The sequence below is a fragment of the Triplophysa rosa genome, unplaced genomic scaffold (assembly GCF_024868665.1).
Source record: "Triplophysa rosa unplaced genomic scaffold, Trosa_1v2 scaffold429, whole genome shotgun sequence".
Taxonomy (NCBI): domain Eukaryota; kingdom Metazoa; phylum Chordata; class Actinopteri; order Cypriniformes; family Nemacheilidae; genus Triplophysa; species Triplophysa rosa.
The window spans coordinates 1,929-17,087 of record NW_026634433.1 but is presented as its reverse complement, the minus strand read 5'-3'; the positions used below and the strand labels follow the sequence as shown (position 1 = coordinate 17,087).

Genomic DNA, 15,159 nt, shown 5'->3' with positions numbered 1-15,159 from the left:
TATACATTATAGTTGCACACTATTTGGAGGTGGTTCTTCTCATTCCTCCAACCATACCTCTTTTGAAACAGTCTCAGTGTGTGGGCAGTACACCCTGCCCCTATACTGGCTATGACCTGTTTCACTTGTTTTAAATTGGCCACACTTCTTGCATGTGTTGGCCTCCACAGTTCTTCTGTAGGTCTCTTGGGTATGGCCCTGGATTGGCAGCGGGTGCAGCAGGCTGTGAGGCGGTTACCTGGACAACTGTGGGATGTAACAGTGACAGGTCGCAGTCTCCTCTGGAGGCGTGGGTAAGAATCCCACTTCTGACATTGCTTTGCACATGCTGGAGCCTCCTCGTGCTTTGCATGGAAACTGTCGTTCGCTGAATTTCTGGCAGAGTTGTCAAACCCAGTTCCTGGAGAGCCAGTGTCCAGAGAGTCTAGCACCAACCACAGCTGCCTTGAAGTTGCTAGTAATCCGCTGAAGGGCTTGGTTATCAGGAGAAGTTGTGGTCCTCAGGCGGAAGAGTGCAATATTGCCTGCCACGTCAGTGGGTCAGGGAGGGCCAGTAGCGCAATGGATAACACGTCTGACTACGGATTAGAAGATTCAGGTTCGACTCCTGGCTGGCTCGTTGCACTGCTCTGCTTTTCGTGCCATGGGACATCCGCTGACCTGCGCAAAAATAGCTCAGTTGGCAACTGGTCCCGTGCCTTCGATAGCTCAGTTGGTAGAGCGGAGGACTGTAGGCGTCCCACTGGTCATCCTTAGGTCGCTGGTTCGAATCCGGCTGAAGGAAGCTCTTTTTACCCCTTTTAAATGACCATTGTTTATAAGACTGTGAAAATGCACCATAGGGCGTCCAAACCACATTCCCTGACCGGGAATCGAACCCGGGCCGCGGCGGTGAGAGCGCCGAATCCTAGACACTAGACCACCAGGGAGTAACAATCAGCGTGAGGATGACCGGGCTCCTCCGTTCAACTGACGATGCGTGCGACTTCGACGGCATGGAGCACTGGACACCAATGTCAAAAGTGAAGAGACTAGGCTTTTTATTGATGTGCGAGGACCTATCCATTTGGTTACTGCCAAACGTTTGTGTTAGATGGGAACTGCTCATATAAACAGCTGCGTGGAGTTCTAAGAACGGACATTCCTGCTCGTGACCATGATGTGATACAATAATAGAAAAGAGAGGAAATCGCTGAACGTTAAAACTCTTTGGCAGCTCCGTTGGACGCAGGGGTCTGACCATTTTAATTTCAGTTACAAATAATTCTAACTTTTCAATATGCAATGTTTATGAAAATAAAGGTAACAACAACAAAAACACAACTTTTCATTAAATCTGTTTCATGACGTTCATATGAGGTGTGAAAGCACACTATGCGTATCTGCCACGCCGCAGCTAAGTGCTAGCCGTCTTGCATCAGGAGCAGGACTTGGTGTAAATGGCTGTACACTGTAAAAAATTCCCTGTTAAATTACAGTAAACAACTGGCAGCTATATTTGCCAGCACATAGCTGTAATTTTCAGCATACTACGTAATCTGCAACAACAGTTTATTACTGTAAAAGACATTATAATTTGCACAATATAATACTGTTATTTTAGTGTTGTGCTGTGATTTCCATTAATTGTTTATTACCAGAGGTGGGACCAAGTCATTGTTTTCAAGTCTCAATCAAGTCCCAAGTCAAGAGAGGCGAGTCCAAGTCAGGTTGCAAGTCCTGAATGTTAAGGAACTGAATCAATATCACTTTTGTGCCCACAAAAATCACCATTATTGTGATCAGTGTTTGCTTAGTTGGGCTTTTGACTCTTTTATTTTATGTTAAATTAGTTTTCTTTGGCTGTGTAGCTGTATTAAAATACAATCATTGGTTCAAAGCAAGCTTAGACAGAGGCTCACTTCTGTTTAATGATGAACTCATTTTAAAGTTGTCTTCTCTTGTTCACTGTCAATGTCAGTTCTCTGCTACTGGAGTATGAGCTTATAAAACACTGTGAATTTATTTACGAATGAACAAATATAATCACAAACTGTTAAAACAGCTTAACTACTCAGACACACAAACACATGAAGAATCAGTGTATGAATCTCAACAATGGTGACAATCAACAAAAGAAAAATTCATGCTGCAATGCATGCTGGGTAACATCAAGTACAAAACTCATTCATGACTCCCAGCATGCATTGCAGTTGATCTGTTTATCTGAATTACTTTGATAATGGTCACCAATGTTGAGGTTTGTGTGAGGTGTTGATGTCTAAGTGTGTCAGTAATATGTTCCGGTTTATTTTGTCGAAGTTCATGTGCATTTACAATTCAGAGCACTTAAACTAGTCATCAATTAATCAGTATTATTACTTTTTTATGTTAAATGTCATATGTTTAATGTCATGTAACTTGTTTTTAGCATTTCTGTTTAGTGCACAAGCGTTCTTTCTGAAACACTATACACCACTGAATAAGTTACTGAAGCCGAGGATCAGGAGCCCAACTAAAGCAAACACTGATCACAATAATGGTGATTTTTGTGGACACAAAGTGATATTGATTCAGTTCCTTAACATTCAGGACTTGCAACCTGACTTGGACTCGCCTCTCTTGACTTGGGATTGAAAACAATGACTTGGTCCCACCTCTGGTAATAAACAATTAATGGAAATCACAGCAGGAACACTAAAATAACAGTATTATATTGTGCAAATTATAATGTCTTTTACAGTAATAAACTGTTGTTGCAGATTACAGTAGGTATGCTGTAAAATTACAGCTATGTGCTGGCAAATATAGCTGCCAGTTGTTTACTGTAATTTAACAGGGAACTTTTTACAGTGTATGATTAACTTGTTTTATTAAACATGTTAAAGGGACGGTTGCTCAATGGGGATAATAAGGCCACACATATACCCCTAACCTTACCCTAAACCAGGGGTGTTCAATTAAGGTTCCAAGAAAAGTGGTCTATTTTCATATTTGAAAGTAAAAACGACTTAACATACAAACAGCACACATAGTGTAACAATTGCACGGGAAGCTAGGTAAATCGTGGACAATTGCCCATTCATATAGATTGCCATTGGTCGACTAGGTAGACGAAGGGCTCGTATACCTGAATTGGATGCCAAATTCTCGCTCACTGTTATGATGATTGGTACTTTTTTCCCTTATTGGAATTTAGGGGCCGTTTTCCCGGAGAGGCATCGTACGGACTTCCTTCGTCCTTTCCCGGAGGAGCCGGGCATCCTTCGTGACCTTCCTCGTTCGTGCTTAGGGGAGGTTTCTGTCAGAAAGACGTCGGATACCCGAGCCCACCGCGCGAGGGGGTTTGCGGGCCCATAGAGAACCACTAGAGGCAGGGAGATGTATGTAAAATAAGAAAAAATATTTAATTTCACTTCCCGACCAAGCCCTATTGGTATGCCGTCGAGAATCACGTGACGCAACTTTCTGTAATGTTTCGGGCTCCTAGGGCCTCCGCGGCCCGTACGGGAGCCTCTGACACCTGCAACATATCTTATTTCTCTCATAGGTGGCTATCGTACGATGACTCCGGAATGGCCAGGGAGTCTTCAAATGACCCAGATTCAAATTCTATAGCTCCTCGCGGCTCCCTTATTCGGTTCCCAGAGTTTGAAGTCGGTACGGCCTCGTTATGTAATATATTGCACGTTTTGGGGATGTTGTGGGCCGTTTATTTTTCTGGCTTTTTGTGTGATTTTTCTTCGAGCACTTGCCATACAGCGAGGGGCATGGGCTTCGAATATGGGGTGCGTGAGGGTGTGAAGAACCAGCATTCGAAGCCCCGAGGTTTTTGTATAAGAATAAATCAGAATTTTGCTAAAAATGCTGTTCAGAGATGTATTTCTGTGAAAAGTGCATTTGTATAACACATGAGCATTTTGTTAGCCTGAAGTGTGCAATATACCTGTATGGGGCGCGTCTAGGATACATATCTGTAGGTTTGTCACAAGAAAATGGGTTTACATTATGAAAAATTGACCGTTCACAGCATTGTCCACCGTTAGCCTACACGGCTACTGTCAAATAAGTTAAGACTGGGACTTCCGGTGGTTTTGCTGAGTCACAGGAAGTCCCAGTCGTAACTTATTTGACGGGTCCTCATAGGTAGCTAATGGACACACCATTTTTAAGCTTCTGGGGCACATCTATGAGCCTTAATGCACGTCATTGTGAAGGGCTAAGCCACGCATACACTCTACTGTTGGTTAAAGCTATAGAACTCCTTACTTAGGCTTATAATGACCCTTAAAAAGCTTTGTCCATTATTTACCTATGACGGTCCCATTAAATAAGTTACACATGTATTGTCCGTTATACACCTATGTGAGCCACATCAAATAAGTTACACATGTATTGTCCGTTATACACCTATGTGAGCCACATCAAATAAGTTACACATGTATATACCATTTTTGAGCATAATAACCATGTTACAAAGCTGTAATAAACAGGTAATTGCCAAACTGAGTCACAGACACTTTTGGCACGGCTCCCATAGGTAGCTAATGGACACACCATTTTTAAGCTTCTGGAGCACATCTATGAGCCTTAATGCACGTCATTGTGAGGGGCTGTGACTCCCATACACTTTACTGTTGGATTAAGCTATATAACTCCTTACTTAGGCTTATAATGACCCTTAATAGGCTTTGTCCATTATTTACCTATGATGGTCCCATTCAAAAAGTTACAAATGTACATGCCACACGTAACACTTTTGGCACGGCTCCCATAGGTAGCTAATGGACACACATTTTTTAAGCTTCTGGAGCACAACTATGAGCTTTATTGTACATCATTGTGATGGAATCTATCTTCTGTGTACAATATTATTGGTTTTACCTGTATAACTCATTGCCAAAGCAAATAATGGTAATTTAGAGGCTTTGTACATTCACCATGTATGAGGGCCCCTTCAAATAAGATACAGATGTAAGAAATAGGCGTGTGTGACAAAGCGCTAAGGATTCCCAAACTGCAGCACAAAATTCACGATAATAGCTAATGGACACACCATTTATAAGCTTCTGGAGCACAACTGTGAGCCTTAATGCACGTCATTATGAAGGGCTAAGCCTCTCATAACTCTACTTTTGGTTAAAGCTATATAACTCCTTACTTAGGCTTATAATGACCCTTAATATGCTTTGTCCATTATTTACCTATGAGGGTCCCATTAAATAAGTTACACATATATTGTCCGTTATACACCTTTGTTAGCCACGTCAAATAAGTTACACATGTATTGTCCGTTATACACCTATGTGAGCCACATCAAATAAGTTACACATGTATATACAATTTTTGAGCATAATTACCATGTTACAAAGCTGTAATAAACAGGTAATTGCCAAACTGAGTCACGGACACTTTTGGCACGGCTCCCATAGGTGGCTAATGGACACACCATTTTTAAGCTTCTGGAGCACAACTGTGAGCCTTAATGCACGTCATTGTGAAGGGCTGTTCCTCTTATACACTCTACTGTTGGTTTAAGCTGGATAAATCATTGCCAAAGCAAACGAGACCACTGACAGGGGTCTTACTCTGTCTACCTAATTTTGGTCCCTTCGAGTAAATCGCAGATGTGAGAAAACATTGTGTCGATGCACACCGGCGCTTTTATGTGCACGTTGACTCGAAAGTCAAAGAAAAGGGCTTTAGGCTGTTTAAGCGTGCGTCACACAGCTGCTGGGCTCAAATGAGGCAGTCAGCTCCGAGACGGAGTCCCCCGGGGCGCCGGGTGGCGTCCGGGTCTTCGGGCAGGCTTCGGGGGCATCGGGCAGGCCTCCCTCAAGTTTAGGCTGCAAGGGGGATGCATAGGCGTTCTGTAGATGGAGGCGTGGCCAGCGGGAAGCTCCGCCCAAAATAGGTTACAATGGGCACGCGTAGGCTTCTCGTGTACATCGGGGTCCGGAGCCGGCCCTTAGGCTGCAAGGGGGATGTTTAGGCGCTCTTCGGGAGGCCCGCTCGCAACCTGATAGACGCGCGTGGCTTAGGTTGGGAACGTACGTCGAGTCGCACTCTCGTGGTTCTTCCCAAGAGAGCGTCTAACCCTTCCTTCCGTGACTCAAAAATTAGGCACTTTGGGCATTTTTCATTGGTCCCCCGGGGCATTGCCGCAGCCCCATGACGTTTCCGTTCAATCACGGGCGCTCTCCCCTTCGTTTCGGCAAAGCCAGGCGACCTGGGAAAAATTTGGGGGCGTCGGTGCGCAGTGTCCATAACTAGCCGTCCGGCGCGTGTCAACTAAGTTACACGTTAAGCTTGATGGCCTTAGGCATGCTAGAGATGACCCAAAAGCAGACACAAACTCCCCGTCGGCTAATCGTAACCCGGTCGTGCGCGTCTCAGGCGGAGACACTGTCCGCTATACTAACGAGGACTCATTTAGAATGTTGTGGAGACTTTCCTAATCCTCCTCTGGTCCACAATGGCATTCTCTTCAGATAATCACACTTTAACCTGTTGTTGAAAATAAATTCAATAGAGGAAGAAGGAGGCCTTACCATGTCCTTGTAGTGCTTCAGCTAGAATGCGTCAGAGACTGGAGATTTGTTCTTCATTTCCAAGGCAGATCCAGATCCTAGCACCAGTGGTCGGCAGACTGTTAGCTTCAGGGACATCTCTTCAGAGTTGTCGATTGCATCAGTTTGTTGATGGACGAGAACTTCACCTCGTTAGCCCCTCCCAGATGGAATGTTTACGGAGGAGCCCGCACCAAAGATGACCTCCTTAAACATTGCGGTGCGACATAGGAAGCGCGCTGGTTCGAGAGCTGGTGGGTGTAGCTCAAGTTTCTCTTGATCTACGCATTAAAACTTCCGCCTTTTACGAAAGATTTCCGTGGGGTGAAACCACTGTGAGTTCAATGTGCTTTTGGACGGCTCTGCTCACAGCGGGCCTCGGTGAACTTGTTAGGAATCAGAGAGTTTAAGAATCCGCCTCTGTCGGATTGCCTGTGCACATCGCTGTCTCCTGGCTGTTTTGGGGCTCTTGGTTTTCCTCTGCTTGTTGCGAGTTTATTGTCAACATGTGCTCAGATAGATAGAGAGTTTTGTACGATGCTCTTCAAACGTGTGGTTTTACTACGCTTCCTCTGTGCTGGAAAACAGTTGACGTGCATATCCCCTCCAAGTCGGGTGCTGCGGTCTCCCATATGGCCTAGCCGTTAGGATTCCTGGTTTTCACCCAGGCGGCTCGGGTTCAACTCCCGGTATGGGAAAACGGTGGGTTTCTTAGCTGCTCTTTCACTTGGAAATACCCCGTTGTTTCACAGTGAGGCAGCTGTGTAGGAGGTCAAACAAATTGCCACTGATCTCGTTTATGAGCCTTTCTGGGCTCCTCCTACTTTTAAGCCCCTTTGCATTATCCAAATTCAAGTGAGCACACAGTATTTACCTTCTATTGTAACGTGCTTCCTGAGGCCTCAGGTAACATGTGCTGGATACACAGTGTTGTGTCCCGGGTGCCGACAATTCAAAAGTACATCAGGTACAGCGAGGAGCTTTTTTTTACGACACGTCTTATCACTGTCTTCACATTTTGAACCTCACCTCTACATAGAAATCATCCTAAACGTCCAACAGTGTTAAAGTGGACAATCCCGTAGGTGCAAAAAGCTCCTTCTGATTCGGCAACAAAGTCACGACGACCGGTTAACTAGCAGCAGTCAGTCAAGCCAAAGTGCGACAGCAGCCACAAAGCATCGCTAACAAGGCTTCCAAGCACAAAGAACCAGTGACCCCGATGTGATTTGAACACGCAATCTTCTGATCTGGAGTCAGATGCTTCCGTTGCGCCACGAAGCCTCTCGTTGGCCTACACAATCACGGTGCTCCTAGTCATGCTCTGGTGTAAAGCCTCGTGATGCGACCTCCGTCTCGATGGCCGATCCAACATGCGTCAGCTGTGCTGTGCTGTGCTGTGCTGCAACGAAAACCTTAACGCGTCCCTGGGTGTGCTCGAACCACCAACCTTTCAGGTAACAGCCGAACGCACTACCCGATTGCGCCACAGAGACAGACAGAGGTGACATGCGGGCGAGGGACGGTGTGGAATTCGTTTCTCGGACTTGGTTTGATTTGGAAACAAACAGCAGAGCTTTGCAGAGTCATAACCACATACGTCGCAACACGCCAATATAGCGGATGCTTTCAGAGAGCCCTTTTTGCCGCATATTGGTTAAGAGTCATTGCGCGTTCTGTATTTTACCAAGAAGCTGCACAAACATCCTGTCACCTGGCCTGGTGAAAAGCACCAAGAACTGTAGGCTCTTACACGCCCAACGTGGAGCTCGAACCCACGACCCTGAGATTAAGAGTCTCATGCTCTACCGACTGAGCTAGCCGGGCGTACCTCAGCCAGCGATTTAGGATGACACTACGGAACACTGGCTAAATTTGGCAGTTAATTGACTCACTTTAAAGCGACGGATAGGAAGCAGTTAAAGGAATCTAGTGAGTTGGTAATTCACTCAGGAAGCACTTTTAGTGGGTTCATTTTGACAGCAAATTTTGATTTAGTTTTAGTCATAGTCTTTTGACGAAAATGCAATTTAGTTTTAGTCACATTTTAGTCAACCCCATCATTTTAGTTTTAGTCTAGTTTTAGTCGACGAAATATGAAAAAACACTTTATTCGAATAAATATACATTATATTTAGTCTACTAAAATCTAAATGGTTTAATCATTTACTTATTCATTTAGTAATTAAATGTTCCATACAAAGATTCAACTGTTTTGACATAATTTACTTCACCTTAAAATGAAATTAAACCAGGTCATTACCTTTATTTTTCAGAAAAGTTCAGTAACTAGATTTGCATTGTTGGAACACAGAATATTAGACCATGAATGACATGTTCCAGTTCATTCAATCCCATTTGACTCAATTGACTCGTTAAGTAGGGCGTATTCATTCAGTTCATTCAACCAATGAAACGCTCTGACAGGGCTCACACTCAAAGGCTATTGGCTCATGGCATGCCTCTTTGAAGAAAGAGCTGCACTGTCTTTGCTTGATACAGCAATGAATGAGAAATAGCTTTCAAAAAGACATATTATATAAATTGTATTACATTTCTTTAATCATGCAAACATGTTACATACTTGGTTCGAATGTACAGTTTGACTCACTTCATCACTTCTATAATCAGTAGAGGACAGCGCTGGTTTCTTTTTGCTGACTTTATGTTGCATTTCACGTTATGCAGCAGCTCGTGTTAAGTTAACATAGGCATATAAAAACCTTTGTGCTGCCCTCGTAATGTGTTTCGGGGTGACTCACCTGCAGTCGCGCTTCAAGTTTGCGGCGTTTTACCGGCGATCGTGAAGGAAAATAAGACGCTTTGTAAACCGCTTGGAGACACAGAATACACGTGTGTGCTTCCCCTTCTCCCAGAGACTTCTCTCTACCGTTTATATGAGATAAGCACATGCGCGCAAACTGATGTCCGCCAGGTGGGACAAGAATATTTTTGTCTCGTTTTTATTAGTTGACGAAAATGTCAGTATATTTTTATTACAGTTTTCGTTATCATGCATTCATTTTTATTTAGTTATCGTCTCGTTTTCGTCAGTGAAAACATGTTGTTAATGAATACTTTTCGTCATAGTTTTCGTCAACGAAATTAACACTGGTTCGTGGAAATTTCCCCATTCCCCATTTCCCCAATAAACTGCCATATGGCGCATAGTGGGGGCGATGGATCGTCTCACCGAAAAAGGATCCCCGGTAGTCGCTGAATAGATCATGCAACACCCATTTACACTTACCCAGGGGTAAGACCACACTTATAGCTAACCCCCATATAGTGGGTGAGTGGACACCTCTTGGGGCGCCCTAGAGCCATGGAGACCCTGGTGAGAACCCCCAACCCCCCCCACCACGGTCCACGAAACCGTTTGTGGTCCACGCCAGCCTTTTCCCATTCAGGTAAGCCTCCGCAGAGGTAATCCAACCTTCTAAATAGCAGCTTTCACAGCTAAATGGCTGGTCATTCAGGGTGGGGTAGCTTACTGCTGGGGAGTCGAGTCCTTGCTTTCCGCTATTCGTCCCCGCTGGCCATTGAACGCGTGGGGTGTGCCAGGACCATGCCACCAGACACGCCCACTACCACGAAACCACTATCTGTCCACTGATCATCTACTTCACTCACTGGGCCTCAGATCAAAGGGGGTGGAACCCCAGGTCCCGCCCACTACCACGAAACCATTTTTTGTCCACTAGCACATTACTTTTCCCGAAAGCCACCCTGGGGGTCCGACGACCCCACGGACCCGTCCGGGCGGGGGTCCGGATTCCGACAGACCCGCACCCGGACCCCTCGCCCTGGCGGTCCGGGAAAACGGATGCCAGAGCCACGGGCGCATCAGGGCCGGGTCGGGCTACTAAGGGCTGTTCGCCGGTAAGCCCCCTAGAGTCTAGTGGCGTTCCGCAGTCGTTTGGTCATTTTAACCCACCATGCGTTCAAAAAACGTAACACCTGGAATTTGTTCTGCCCCATTCATTAAACTGTATAGCGGATGTCCAGAAAATGAGGTTCGAGAGGTCGGAAGATTTCGAAACTTCGGTCAATCCACCATCACGGGCCACCGAGTCGGGATCTGAAGTTTGGGGGGCCTGGCTTCTTTCTAAGGGTCTTTAACTCGGATGAGTGTACCGCAAAAGTCTTGCTTTTTTCTAAGTGTCTCCCATTGAAACGAATAGGCAAAGAGAGTGACATATGATTGGGAATATAAAAAACTTTTTTGGGCTCCAGGCCTTAGCCCTTTCGGTATTTCGCCCGTGGGGGCGTGTCGCAAACTCCCGTGCAATGTGGGGTCCCTCGGGCCCCCAGGGGTCTCGCGGCTTTAGGTCCTCGTGTAGATTAAATGAGTGGGTTTGCAACCGTGTGCGTTTAATGGAAAACGTTCGCCCCCAAAGGGTCGCATGGTCTCGAGATTTTAGATTCTGACTTGCTAGTGCACCCTCGAACATGTCTCTGAAGAGCTAAGCCCCACGACCTCGTTCGGAGAGTCAAAGGTCAAAAAAGCAACAAAAGCGTGACTGTATTTTTCAAGGAATATTTTTGTTTATTTTTTATCAACCACTTCCTGTACGACTACGGTTTCGGCCCTTTAATATGTCACAGCAGGTGATCCCATGTGTCAGCATTCGACGCCATGAGTTCGCACCTCCCTCGGGGCCCCCGTTACGGTGCACCATACCTGGAACCATTTGTTCCGCCCCATTCATTAAACTGTACAGCGGATGTCCAGAAAACGAGGTTTGAGAGGTCAGGGGATCTCGAGGCTTCGGTCACATGACCGTCACAGGTCACCGAGTCGGGACGTGAAGTTTGGGGTCCTAGCTTCTTTCTAAGGGTATTTGATTTGGATGAGTATACCGCAAAAATCCGGCCCTTTGTCTCAGTGTCTCCCATTGAAACGAATGGGCAGGAACAGTGATGAGTGATTGGGGATATAAAATACTTTTTTGGGCTCCAGGCCTTAGCCCGTTCGGTATGTCGCCCTTGGGGGCGTGACGCAAACACTTGTGCAATTTGGGGTCACTCGGGCCCCCAGTGGTCTCGCGGCTTGAGGTCCTCGTGTAGTGTAAATGAGTGACTATGCAACCACTGAACAGACTACACAGCAACCAGGAAGTTCCCTCTTACCATTGTAACTGACAGGCCACGTGTATGTGTTATCAAGGAGGCTTATTTTTGTAAATAAGCCTCATTGATTGGCAAGCCACGTGTAGTGGTTATTTCGGATGTCAACCTTAGGCCCAAATATGCATACTGTGACAAATGCACACAGTATGTCATGCAACACAGTGTATCTAATCACATACTGGAAGATGAGATTAAACAAAGGTCACTGAAGGTAACAGTTAGTCACAATTTGTAATTTTAAACAATGCCGCCGAAACACTTATGAGGCATCTGCCGAATAATGGATATGATGCACTGAAATGTCCCCGCTACAGATTTATTTGCATGCCACGTGTAGTGGATATTTCGGATGTCAACCTTAGGCCCAAATATGCATACTGTGACTAATGCACACAGTATGTCGTGCAACACAGTGTACCTAATCACATACTGGAAGATCAATGCAAATAAACAACATTTGGATTCATTTTTAGTCATTTTATGCATTGCCGTTGAAACAGCTATTTGGCCTCCACTGAACAGACTACACAGCAACAGGAAGTTCCCTCTTACCATTGTAACTGACAGGCCACCTGTATGTGTTATCTCGGAGGCTTATTTTTGTATCAAAACATGCATTTTACTGTTTAAAAATCATGCTATGTTGTTCAACACAATGTGCTTAATCACATACTGGTAGATGAGATGAAACAAAGGTCACTGAGGGTCACAGTAGTCACACTTTGTCATTTTAAACAATGCCGCCGAAACACTTATGAGGCCTCCCCGTAATAATGATATGATACACTGAAAAGTCCCCTACCCATTGATTTCCAAGCCAGTGTAGTGGTTATTGCGGATGCTTATTTTCAGGTCAAAATGTGCATTTTATTTTTAACGATCAGACACACCTCTTAGCACGGTGGGTCAACCGTTAGGGACCCGGGACCACCGGCGGGGGATCCGGGGGGCGGCCTATGCGATCCGCGGGGTCGCCTCGGCCCGGGATCGAGTTTCTGGAAAAATAGTGGTTTAGTGGACGAAAAGTGGTTTGGTGGTAGTGGGCGGGGCCTCGGGGCGTGTCGCTGACAATCCGCAATGTAGTGGATCAGTGGACAAATAGTGGTTTCGTGGTACGGGGGCTGCCGGGGGTCTCCGGCTGGACGCACCGTTCATTTAGAGGACATGAGGGAGGAACAGTGGAAAAGTAGGAGACCCGCACCATCTACTTGGCTGGGGCGGGCTAAGCTGCGCGTGGACGCTGTGGCGCCGTCCCCTGGATCGTGGCCGAACTGCGCTTTCGGGCCTCGACTTTGGGGTGCAGCCGCGGGACCCCCGGGGGTCCCGGCGCCCGGGACACCGCACTTTGTCCTTAGACCGCTCGGCCACCCTGACTGATTGTCGCATGGCTACAACCTGAGAGGACGGGGGCTCTCAACGGCAGTCCTTCGACTTTTGGAATGACTTGTGACTGCAACCATTCAATGTCACACACAGGCCATTTAGAAATAACGTCCGCCAGGGCGCAATTCCCGGGGGGTTTGAAAAACCGCAAGTCTTCTTTATCTACATTTAGCAAAAACTATATTAATTACACTAATTTCATTAATGATCGGCATGTTGAGAGCATTTCACAACAAACCATGTTTTAAACGGGAAGATGATTTAAAGGTTGGTTCTGGTATAAACGGCATGGAAAGGCTGCTTGTTAGCAACTTTGTCAGGTCTTTGCTCGTGATAAGTCCATTTCAATTGTTACACTATGTGTGCTGTTTGTATGGTCAGCCGTATTTACTTTCAAATATGAAAATAGACCACTTTTCTTGGAACCTTATTTGAACACCCCTGGTTTAGGGTACCGTTAGGGGTATATGTGAGGCCTTGATTTTCCCCATGAGCTACCGTCCCTTTAACATGTTTAATAAAACAAGTTAATCATACAGCCATTTACACCAAGTCCTGCTCCTGATGCAAGACGGGCTAGCGCTTAGCTGCGGCATGGCAGATACACATAGTGTGCTTTCACACCTCATATGAACGTCATGAATCAGTAATTGTTCATGTACCTTCCGACAGGCTGCCTTGATTAAGGCTACACATCGAGCCAGGTACCCCCGGCTCCTGCGGAGGACCGGTCACACGCATGTGGTTTAGTGGCTAGGATTCGGCACTCTCACCAGCGCGACGCCTACAGTCCTCCGCTCTACCAACTGAGCTATCAAAGGCACGGGAACAGGTTGTCCAACTGAGCCATTTTTGACCCTGGTCAGCGGATGTCCCATGGCACGAAAAGCAGAGTAGGTGCAATGAGCCAGCCAGGAGTCGAACCTGGAATCTTCTGATCCATAGTCAGACGTGTTATCCATTGCACCACTGGCCCTCCCTGACCCGCTGACGTGGCAGGCAGTATTGCACTCTTCGGCCACGCTACCACAGGACTGTGGCTTCGGCAGGCCCTTTTTCGCCACTGTATCTCTCAGATGGCTGTACAGTTGCAAGTTCACTCGAACCAGGTACAACAGCTGGCAAGTGCTTCGCTTCTGGTGCTTGTTACACTGTTTTGATGGAATCCCGCATGAAAGACGCATTTACAAAAAGCAGAGAGAGCGTGTCAACTGCACTTTGAGCAAAAGCAGGCGAGCGTACTGGCAGGAACACTTTCCATCAGTAAAAGAGCCGCTCGAAACAAACACGTGGGAGTCTATAAAGGGCTGCATCGTGTTCTCTCACTCTCTGTTCATCCCGTGCTACCGACTTGGGTTAAAGCAACAAAGCGGCTCACAAAACTGTACGTCTGACAAAGTGAATGCCTAAAGCACAGCAGCCGTAGTCGGCAGGGTTGAATCTGCGGGGAGACCCCAATGGATTTCAAGTCCATCGCCTTAACCACTCGGCCACGACTACAACAGTTCCATGCCCTCTGGGCTTAACTGTGCAAAGAGGGAGAGCCGCAGCGTAACGGGCGATGTAAGGAGACGTCAAAAAGGGACAGGCAGGATCACATAACAACACACACGTGGTGTCCTGCCGTGACCCGGATTCGAACAGGGGTTGCTGCGGCCACAACGCAGAGTACTAACCACTATACGATCACGAAGCCAACGCCCTCCGGCAAGCTGCGCCAGCAGGACTTCCTGACTACATCTGCAGGGAGGGGATTGGCAGGTTTTTCTGAGGTCTCAAGGAAATTCTGGTGCATGCGCTGAAGCAAAGCTCGTAATGTCGAACTCCAACTCACGAGCAAGTTTTCTTTTCATTTTTTCAACAGAGGCGGGGCCAGAACAGCTCACAAGGTAAAGGTGACTTTGTCCATCGCCCGAACAGGGACTTGAACCCTGGACCCTCAGATTAAAAGTCTGATGCTCTACCGACTGAGCTATCCGGCTCTGTGAAGGTGGCAACAAGTTCTTGGTGTAGGCCCTCAAGGGGGAGTGGGAGGTGTTCAGTAAGGCAGGTGAGTGCAGGTTCATCCCTCATCAAGCACACCTGAACCAGCTAA

The 15,159-nt window shown here is 46.5% G+C and overlaps 7 non-coding genes across 7 annotated transcripts; 1 reads left to right on the top strand and 6 right to left on the bottom strand.

The window, feature by feature from the left end:
- The first annotated feature begins 696 nt into the window (after positions 1-696).
- trnay-gua (transfer RNA tyrosine (anticodon GUA)) lies at positions 697-784 on the top strand. Its single transcript is given in 2 exon segments — positions 697-734; positions 749-784. It is a non-coding gene; the product is annotated as a tRNA-Tyr (tRNA).
- A 73-nt stretch (positions 785-857) lies between these two features.
- On the bottom strand, positions 858-929 carry trnae-cuc (transfer RNA glutamic acid (anticodon CUC)). The gene has a single exon. It is a non-coding gene; the product is annotated as a tRNA-Glu (tRNA).
- Positions 930-7,970: 7,041 nt separating this feature from the next.
- trnan-guu (transfer RNA asparagine (anticodon GUU)) lies at positions 7,971-8,044 on the bottom strand. Its single transcript has one exon. It is a non-coding gene; the product is annotated as a tRNA-Asn (tRNA).
- A 258-nt stretch (positions 8,045-8,302) lies between these two features.
- On the bottom strand, positions 8,303-8,375 carry trnak-cuu (transfer RNA lysine (anticodon CUU)). The gene has a single exon. It is a non-coding gene; the product is annotated as a tRNA-Lys (tRNA).
- Positions 8,376-13,967: 5,592 nt separating this feature from the next.
- On the bottom strand, positions 13,968-14,040 carry trnah-aug (transfer RNA histidin (anticodon AUG)). The gene has a single exon. It is a non-coding gene; the product is annotated as a tRNA-His (tRNA).
- A 445-nt stretch (positions 14,041-14,485) lies between these two features.
- On the bottom strand, positions 14,486-14,564 carry trnas-uga (transfer RNA serine (anticodon UGA)). The gene has a single exon. It is a non-coding gene; the product is annotated as a tRNA-Ser (tRNA).
- A 409-nt stretch (positions 14,565-14,973) lies between these two features.
- On the bottom strand, positions 14,974-15,046 carry trnak-uuu (transfer RNA lysine (anticodon UUU)). Its single transcript has one exon. It is a non-coding gene; the product is annotated as a tRNA-Lys (tRNA).
- Between the last annotated feature and the right edge of the window lie 113 nt (positions 15,047-15,159).